At 44.1% G+C, this 10,137-nt stretch overlaps 1 pseudogene; it reads left to right on the forward strand.

Annotated features, from left to right (window-relative positions):
- The first annotated feature begins 2,759 nt into the window (after positions 1 to 2,759).
- LOC129402687 (U2 spliceosomal RNA) lies at positions 2,760 to 2,858 on the forward strand (annotated as a pseudogene).
- Positions 2,859 to 10,137: the final 7,279 nt, after the last annotated feature.

The raw sequence follows: 10,137 nt of genomic DNA on the forward strand, positions 1-10,137 counted from the left end.
CACCCAGCAGTGCTCAGGCTTACTCCTGGCTCTGTGCTTGGGGACCACTCCTAGTAGGACTCAGGGACCTTATGGGATCAAACCCGGGTAGGAAACATTCAAGGTCAACACTCTAGTTGCTGTACTATCTCTCACACATACAAAACATTTTCTTAAGAGAGCATTAAGGAAAGGGAACTACTATGCCTAGGGTGCTTTGGGAAGCAGAAGTGAGGATTAGTGAATGTAATAAAAACATACCATTGGGGGCACGGGGACTGGAGAGACAGTACAGCGGGTAGGTCACTTGCCTTGCATATGACCAACCTGGGTTCAATACCTGGCACATCCCATATGGTCCCTCAGCCAGCCAGTAGTGTTCCCTAAGTTCAGAGCCAAGAGTAAGCCCTGAGTACTATATAGTGTGCCTCCACACCTCCCTCACCCCCCAGTCATCCCCCTCTCACCTGTCAAAGCAAACAAAATGTTCTCCTTTGAGATTCCAAAGAAAAGTATAAAATTCTCTTAATGAATCAAGTGATTATGCTGAATTGTGTCCTTGCCCAAGTGAATAAAGGCTCCTAAACGTGAGGGGCGGAAATGGTCTTTTTTCTTCAAATTAAGCAGTAGATAGAGAACATTATGCTACATGAAATAAATTAGACTATATGAACTTATACTCCATGAAATAAATAATCTATGATTCATTCACATGAGGAAGGTAAAGAAACAAAACAAATGATGAAACAGAACAAAAACAGAGTCTAAGAACTAAATGATGGTTCCCAAAGGGGAAAAGGAAGGAGGAAAGATAAATCAAGACAAGATTTCAGTTGTATCCTGGAGAAAGAGAGAGAGAGAGAGAGAGAGAGAGAGAGAGAGAAGATGAAGAAAGAGAAGACAGGGAGAGAGAGAAGAGAAAGGAGAGAGAAGACAGGGAGAGAGAAAGGAGAGGGAGGGGACAGAGGAGAGGGAAGGAAGAGAGAGGAAAGAGAGAAGAGAGAAAAGAGAGAAGAGAGGGAGAAAGAGAAAAGAGAGAGGGGAGAGAGAAGAAAAAGGAGAGAGGGGAGAGAGGGGAGAGAGGAGAGAGGGGAGAGAGAGAGGAGAGAGAACAGAGGAAAGAGGGGAGAGAGGGGGGAGAGAGGGGAGAGAGCACAGAGAGGAGAGAGATAGGGGAGAGAGAGAGAGTCCCGCCTAATGCTGCTCAGGACTTATTCGTGGTGCTGCTCTCAGGGAGCACTCCTGGGGGATTCCGGGGATCATCCTCATGTGTTGCTGGGATTGAACCCAACTCTGGTCAGCCAAGTTTAAGGCAAACACCCTGTCTGCTGTACTATCTCTTCGGTTCTAAAACTAAAACCACATTTTAAAAGATAGCGGCAAAGTAAACATTTAAATAAAAACAGACAAGGCGAGCCACACTGCAAAGCTGGCTGACATGGGACACAAAAACTGTGACTGTAGTGGCCACAGTGACACCAAGAGAAGGGAGGTCACATTCCTGCTTTTCCTTCTGTTTTGTGTTTTGTTGGGGGGCCACACCCGTCTCCCTCGAGATTAGTTTTGAACAACTTGTGTTTCACTTTTCCACTTTGGAAGTGTTACTCAGCCCAGAATGTTGGGGAAAGAACTTGATCAGAAGATTGCCTGGCTTTCCCACCTGTGCTGATGGGCCTGGTCTCCCTACGAGAGACTTTCCCAACCCTGAGCAGAATAAGCCTGTGTCAACGCAAGTCACCGTTGTCTCTGGAACTAAGGTCAGTTAAACCCCTGGGGACCTGGGGGAGACTCATCATTTCTTAAGGAATGCTGATTATTTTTATCAGAGGCATGGGAGCACTGAAAAATGAGGTCTCTCTTTTCTTTAACCTTTGTCCCTATTCTAACTGAAAAGAGGACCATGGCTCAAATCCTAGAAGAATCTGAAGGATATCATCTAGGAATACATGTCCCAGTGAATCTGTTCTTTCCATCTGGGATGCTTGCCTTTCTACTCTCAGAATAAAGTGGAATGCATCCTCTCCTTATCATGGGAACTAGCTTCCTCTCTCCTTGATGCTCCAGGACTCTAAGCTCCAAGACCCAGAATCATCACCATCATCATCATCATCATCATCATCATCATCATCATCATCATCATCATCATCATCATCCTGTTGATTGTCTATTTTCTCGAGCGGTCTCAGTAACGTCTCCATTTGTTCTAGCCCTGAGATTTTATTTATTTTTAAAAACATTTTTTTTATTTTTATTTTTTTTTGGTTTTTGGGTCACACCTGGTGATACACAGGGGTTCCTCCTGGCTCATGCACTCAGGAATTACTCCTGGTGGTGCTTGGGGGACCATATGGGATGCTGGGAATCGAACCCGAGTCGGCCGTGTGCAAGGCAAACGCCCTACCCACTGTGCTATCGCTTCTGCCCCCCATTTTTTTTTATTTTTTTAATTTTATTGAATCATCGTGAGATAGTTTCAAGCTTTCATGTTTGGGTTACAATCTCACAATGATCAAACACCCATCCCTCCACCAGTGCACATTCCCCACCACCGATATCCCGAGTATACCCCCCCTTTCCCACCCTTTCCCTGCCTCCATGGCAGACAATATTCCCCAAACTCTCTCTCTCTACTTTTGGGCATTATGGCTTGCAATACAGACTCTGAGAGGTCATCATGTTTGTACCATTATCTACTTTCGGCATGCATCTCCCGTCTCAACTGGTTCCTCCAACCATCATTTTCTTACTGATCCCTTCTCAATTCCATCTGCCTTCTTCCCTTTGCCTCTTGGCCTTTTGGCTAAGATCAAGTGTAGTATCTGTTCTTATTAGTTTAATGAGCTCTGAGATTTTAGAAGCCTCTCTTTACTCGTCCTTCCCAACGGTGCCGCATTGGAGGGACAAATGGAGACACTATTGGCGTCCGCTTGAGTAAATCAGTAAACAATGGGATGACAGTGATACAGTGATATGAAATCTTCATACTAATGTTATAATTTTTGACTTCCTCTACTAGCAATCTGTCTGGTGTTTGTTGGATTTTATTCTTCTAAACTTAGAAGAACCCAGAGGAGTAAGGGAATTTTCTACTGCCTCTGGATATGCCAAACCTTAGAGAGAAATATAGATACCTTTGTGTCACCTCTTCAATTTTTAGTGCTAGAACAGATATCAGACCCGCCCCTAACTTGGAATTCTATTTGTCTTTGGAGTCTGCTACTAGCTATTAAATGGTGCTAAGATTTGGGAGTTCGGGGCTGGAACAACAGTACAGTGGGTAAAGCATTCGCCTGTGAGAAGTAGACCCCACACTCTATTTGGTCACCTGAGCCTTCCAGGAATGATCCCTGAGCACAGAGTCAGGAGTAAGCCCTGGGCACAGTAGGGTGTAACAAAACAACAACAACAACAAAAAGCTTTGAGAGTTTCTTTTGAATTCCTTACTAAACAAGCAACTGAAATAAACTCCACATGAGAACTGTGCTGTGTAGTTAACTATACAATCTCACAAAACCGGAGTGTCCATAGAAAAATCCTAATTTATTATCTAGAAAGTAGTCTGTACATACAGGAATGTGTGAGGAAGGAGTTCTGGGTGAACAGGGAGTTGAAAGCTCGTGGGAAGCTATTTCTAGATTTTGTTCTTCATCGCACGGGAAAATCATCTCTATTCATTTTAATACTCTTTTTTTTTTTTTTTTTTGCTTTTTGGGTCACACCCAGCGATGTTCAGGGGTTACTCCTGGTTCTGCACTCAGGAATTACTCCTGGCAGTGCTTGGGGGACCATATGGGATGCCGGGGATCGAACCCGGGTCGGCCTCATGCAAAGCAAACGCCCTACCCGCTGTGCTATCGCTCCGGCCCCTCATTTTAATACTCTTAACTATCAGGGAAAATATGATATTCCAAAAAAGCACCTTGAAGCACTCAACCCACATTCAGATTAATGATTATTGCTATCAGTTTTCTAGAATTTCTGTGATGCCAAGCATCCACTGGATGAGACCATGTGAAAGGTTCCGTAAGAGAGTGAATCTTCAGGACTGTCAGGTAGGAAAAGTTTACACAGTTTTTAGAGAAACAATTAGGAGGAAACTGCACTCCCCTGATTTAACTATCACTTTTCTACAAGATTTAAGCATCCTTTATCTTACTTACCTTGCAAGACAACTTGAAAATCAGGGCAAACAAAAGTCAAGAAAGAATTTTGAAGTCTTTATGAAGGAAAAGCTAGATGAGAAGACATAATGTTAAGATTCTAAAAGGAAAAGGGAAGCTAGTAATGATTGTTTGCTTCTCCAACATACAGTTTATGTTTTTTACTCAATTTTATAAAGACAGGATAAAAATAACGTACTATACAAACTATGAAATTTCACCATTTTACTTTTAAACTTTTTGTTGTATTTTTTTTTCTATGCTAACTCTCCGTCTCCAGAAGGGACTGTTAAGGGTTAGAAGACAAGATGGCTTCTCTCACACATACCCTCACATTGAAGCAAAGTGTGAACTCTAGGGATCAATACCTTCTTGGGATGTCACAATTCACACTTGTATAAATCTAAGATAACTTTTATCATGCTCTTGTAACCAGACACAGGATAAAATGGATTATAGGCTTTGTCTTCATTCATGCTGACAAACGATCCAGTGAGGTCGGTGCTGCTATGATCTCCAGTCAGCAGATGAGAGACTCAACCACAGCGAGGTGAGATATCTTATTTAGTACGGTAACTATCAAAGGCTAAAAATCTCCCACAGCCAGTTCGGTTTGACCAGAGTGCCTAAGGTTGGGACTTGATAATGCCTTACTCTCAGGACTTCTATCTTTCTTCCTACGCATCTCCCACCTCAGCTCACTCCCTTCTCTTCAAAGTGAACTTTGCAATACAGCTGGCCTTTTTCCAGCTTTAGGGCCTGCGGAGCTTGGCGTGGGCTCAGCTCTGAGTTCCATGGAGCATTGTAACTGCTGGTAGTAGGGCAATAAAATCTTAACGGTCTCCAGAAAAGACGGCCATAAATTCTTCTGAAGTCCCACTTTAGGTGTAAAGGTTCACGCCTCCCTTCCCCTCCTCCTCTTTTCCTTCCATACCCCACCCCCAGCTCCCCAGGGTTTCATGAAAGGGGCCTTGCATTAAAATCAGGCACAAAAACCCACCAGGCTCCAGCTGCAGCTGGGGCTGCATTTTGTTTAAGGAACTCTCCTTTAAAAATATTTTTTTTTTTTTGCAATCAACTTTGCTCAGGATCATGGACACATAGTTTATGTCTTGGGAAGCCAGTGAGAGGGGGAAAACAAAAGAAGCTGAGGAACATAGCTAAGGAGGAGAGAAGAAGGCAAACAAAAATAGGCCAGAGTATGTATGGATGCCCATAAAGAAAGTTGGTGAAAATGGTACCCAAAGGGTTCTGGAATTTTTCTTCTTTTGGTTATTTTAATGCTGTTACCTAGGCCCTGACAAGGCTGCTATGTTTTATCTCAAAATTTCATTTGATCATTTGGAACTGAGCTGGATAATAAAGATCAGTAAAGGCATATGAGGCAATGAAAACTCCTTTCTTCCTTCAGGGAGCAAGAGCACAGATCTTAGAGCACTTAGGAGCTGGGAGTGAGGGTGGGGGTGTCAGTGTGTGTGTGAAAAGTAGCAAAGGAGCCCCTTTGAAGAGTCCTATTTCTGTCCTTTCTCCCTTTTTTTTTTCTGGTAGTTGATTGGCTCACCTTCAGAGAAATTGTGGAAATGGAACAGTGACCTGGGAAGTGGCCACAAGGACAGAGATCTTGGGAACCAGATACCTGAATCCCACCCATCACGCCTCAAAGGCCACATTGCTTTGACTTCTCTCCTCCAAAGAAAAGGGGTTGAGCTAAGCTCAGACAACTATAAGCAAGTCATAACAAAAAGTTTTATGCGTCCAGTGTGATAAAACCCAAAATGTATTTGTTCAAATCCTGCTCCCCTCTTAGGGTCTAAAACCCGATGAGTTTCACAGGAAATTAAATGTGTGTATTGTCAGATTCCTTTCCCCTTACTTCACTGGAAGGAGGCTAGCTTGCAGTTGGCTTATGAATCAGAAACTTGATGATTTGTTTCTTTAACTTAACTTCTAATATTTTTCTGATCAAGATCAAGTACACTAGCAGGGCCAGCAGCAACTTTGTCTATCCTTCACTGGCCAAGAGTAAGAAGGCTCTGTGTGTGTGTGTGTGTGTGTGTGTGTGTGTGTGTGTATACATGCATGAATTGCATGCATGTGTGTAGGAACATAAAGGAGGAAGGTCAAGAGGGACTAATTTGCACAGTCCAGTTGCTATTTGCTGAGGCTCAAATCTCAAGTTTGAGCCAAGGCAACTTGGAAGTTGCCTTACTCTTGTTTTTCTTTAGATGCCATTTTGTGGGGAAATGATTTTCTAGATTCTTTTGCTTCTCCTTAAAGGGTTCTTGAGAGTAGGAATCATGTCTAATGCATTTCTGTTTCTCACAGAGTGCCTGGAACCTAGCAAGTAATCAATTCCTGCTTATAGAAGGGGAGTGGATTTTGGGGTGATCATAGTAGCCATCCCTGGAGCTCCTGGACCCTCTGATACACATTTTATTCTTTAATCCTTTGTGCAGCTGAACATGTCATTTTTTTCTGAAGCCCCTAGACTTCTCCTTTCTTTCCTCTTTTGGGAGGTTGGTAGGGAGCATGGCCATACCCAGCACTATTTAAGACCCACCCCCACCAATACATAAGGGACCAGTTGTGCTCGGAATTGATTCCGGGCCTCCCATGTGCAACCATGTGCTCAATCCTTTGAGCTCTCTCTCAGATTTCTTCTCTATTTTATTTTTGATGCTTTAAAGAATTATCTTAATAGGGCCAGGGAGACAGTCCTGGGGCAAGGCATACACCCCATCTGGCTTTGACCCTTAGCAACATAGCCTTCTGAGCATCACCAGGTGTGACCTAGAGCCCCGCTAAGCATCACCAGGAGCATCATCTCAGGGGGCAGAGGGTTAGTGAACAACTGGTGGCCTGCTTGGCACTAACTACTGACCCAGAATGGCTGAACAGAACTGAGAATGTCCCCCCCCCTCGAAGCACTATGTGGGGGGCCACCCTCCCCCTGCCCAGCCCCTTCCCCCCCTCCCAATTCATCTTTATGTAGATGGATTCCAAATTCCTTTGTTCCCTCTCACCATCTCCACCTTTTAGCTGTTAGGAAGTCCTTATAACAGCAGAAACAAATCCCTAACCAGGTATTTCATAGAAACAGTGCTGGGACTGTGTTTCTGTGACCCTTCTGGCGAGACTTTCCTCTATGCACATGTCACAAGCTGCCTTCTGACACTTTTTGTCAATGACACTGCTGCACTAGGCAAGTAAGGTTGGGGGGGAGGGGGAGAGATTTCTGTCCTTTGGGACCTACATTCCAGGCTGTAATGCCTCTAAATTGCCTTTCTCCCTGATTCTGAAAGCACAAAAGTGTCACATGTTTCTTGCAGTTTCTTATGTAGAGAGCTGAGTGCCATCTCCTTCTCCCCACAGGACAAGACCTAGGCAAGCCTCTAGCTGCTCACTAATTCCCCAGCCTCTGGCCCTTCAGTGACCAGGGGAACTTGTCTCATTTCATTGTGGTTCTACATCTTGAGTCTCACTCTGAAAGTTCTGTTCAGTAGTTGTGGGAAGTAGGAAGAGAGTTTTGCATTGCTCATAAGTTCCTGGGGAATGCTGATACTGCTGGGTTGCGGGCAGGGGTGGGGGTGGGGGGAGGGCTGAGGACCAAATCACAGAGGCCCACTGAGTGCCGCCACTTATGGAGCTGGGTGTTTTGGGATTTTTTTTTTTTTTGCTTTTTTGGGTCACACCCGGCGATGCACAGGGGTTACTCCTGGCTCCTGCACTCGGGAATTACTCCTGGTGGTGCTCAGGGGACCATATGGGATGCTGAGAATCAAATCCAGGTCTGTCGTGTGCAAGGCAAACGCCCTACCTGCTGTGCTATCGCTCCAGCCCTGGAGCTGGCTTTTTACTGAGCTTTCTTGTGCTTTCAATCTAATTAAATCCTCACAACAAACCTCAGAGGCACTTACTATTAATATTTCTATTTTAATTTCTATTAATACTTCTATTTTTAACTGGAGGCATAGGGAAGTTCTAACATCTTGTCCCATGAAAGCGATGAAGTGGTATCAGAGAGGCACGACTGACCTTGGAGCATGTGTATTTGGTCACCAGCCTGCCTTAATGGTCTAAGGATTTTTTTTCTTCTCTCACATGGTCTTCTACCTTAGAGGGGCAGGAGCTTTGCAAACAAGGTGCCCTTTTATTCTGAAAACCCCTCCCCCATTATTCTTTGCTGCTGGCTAAGTAGAGCAGAAAAAGACACACATTTAATCTCCATTAAGACCTTCAGACATTTTGGAGAGGAAGTCTAGTCTGACTTGGGAAAGAAGATTGAAGTCTTGAAAATTTTCAAGAAAGGCAGTTTTACTGCCTCTCATAATATGTGGTAATACCTGTGAAGGACTGGGAACTTCCAAGAACTCCAACTCAGCGTCACATATTCATAAATATTAATCATTTGCATACAGACAACTCTTTTGAAAATGAGGAACTGTGTATTAAAGGTCTGGTTTTAAAATATGTAAGATCTATTTATTGGGAGAGATGGTTTGGGCCACGCTATGAGGGTCTTCCTCTTGGCCCACGTGCTGGGGATGAAACTGCGTTGGCCATATACAAGGCAAGAGCCCTACCTGCTAAATCACAATATTTAAGCTCTGCCCCAGTACTTAAGCTTTTTCAGCCAATAGAGTCTCAGTATGGATCAAGAACCCATGCTTTGAAGCATGCAAACTCTAAGGTGATCTCAGCAAAATTTGGCTTTCCTTTTGCTTCTAGATTTGTGTTTGTACTCTTGGAAGAGCTCTGGTAAAATCCATGAGCTGGAAACTAACTGTTTTGCTGTATACCAGTCTGGCTAGCTTGGATTTTCAATGAAGGCAGCTCAAATATCTTAGTGCTTTGCTTCAGTAGAACAGAAACTCCCACAGACCCACTGTGAGTTTGTGTAAGTTATAGATTTTCCCAGAGTCATCCATGTGTCTGGGGATGGGAGGGGAAGTTAGGACAGGGCAGGAAATCTGTAACATGTATGTCCTTAAATTTTATCTTGTTCTTTTTTTATGACCCATGTTTTATTTTCCTGCCCACATAATTCTAATCTACCCATACTTGAAGGAATATTGCTAGGTTATGGGGATGGTCCGGGTAGGTTTAGATAATTTCAGTGGTTTCAACCTTCCTTTCGCATTGAACTTATTGGCAGTTCTGTTAAAAACAAACAAGGAAAATCATCAGTTTCTGGGACTGTACTCAGAAGTAATAAAGCCCAGTTTTAAGAGACGGATTAGTATAGCAATATTAACAAACAAGCAACAAAACAATAGAAAACTAGAATGTCTTGGTAACTCAAATGTTGGGGGCCAGGGATGAAAACCACAAAGATGGACAATTAGGATTGTCTTAAGTGGAGAGTCAGAAAGTGAAAAGTGGGCTAGAGAGATGGTACAGGCAGAGGCTAAGTGCTTGCCCTGTGGCCGGGGGGGGGGGGGGGACGGGGGGCGGGGAGAAATGGTACAGTAGCTAGTGCACTTGCTTGCATGTAGCTGATTGAGGCTCCATACCCGGAATGCCTAATAGTCTATAAATCCAGACAGAAGTGTTCCCTAATCACAGAGCCAGGAGTAATCCCTGAGCACTCCCAGCTGTGGGCCCCAAACAAACAAACCATAAAATGGTGCTTGCCTTGCATGTGGCTATGGCTGTACTCCACTACCTCCAGGAGCACCACCCTGAGCACAGAGCCAGGAGTAAATCCTGAGCACCAACACACACACACAAAGTGAAAAGGTAGAGGACAGGGTCCATTGACTGTATGCATGGCTGAGTGTGGATTCAAGTGAACTCCCTTGACAGAAGAGCCTGATTTAGGACAGGGTGATGTCCAGGAAGAGACCTGCACTGATTCTTCCCTTGCCCAAATTTAGTCTCTGCCCCTACTGCCTGCAGAGCTGAGCCCAGAGTCATTTCTAAGGCCAACAACCTCGGCAATATAATAAAATATCATCATCATCATCATCATCATCATCATCATCATCATCATCATCAT

Source organism: Sorex araneus, chromosome 2 (assembly GCF_027595985.1).
Source record: "Sorex araneus isolate mSorAra2 chromosome 2, mSorAra2.pri, whole genome shotgun sequence".
Classification (NCBI taxonomy): domain Eukaryota; kingdom Metazoa; phylum Chordata; class Mammalia; order Eulipotyphla; family Soricidae; genus Sorex; species Sorex araneus.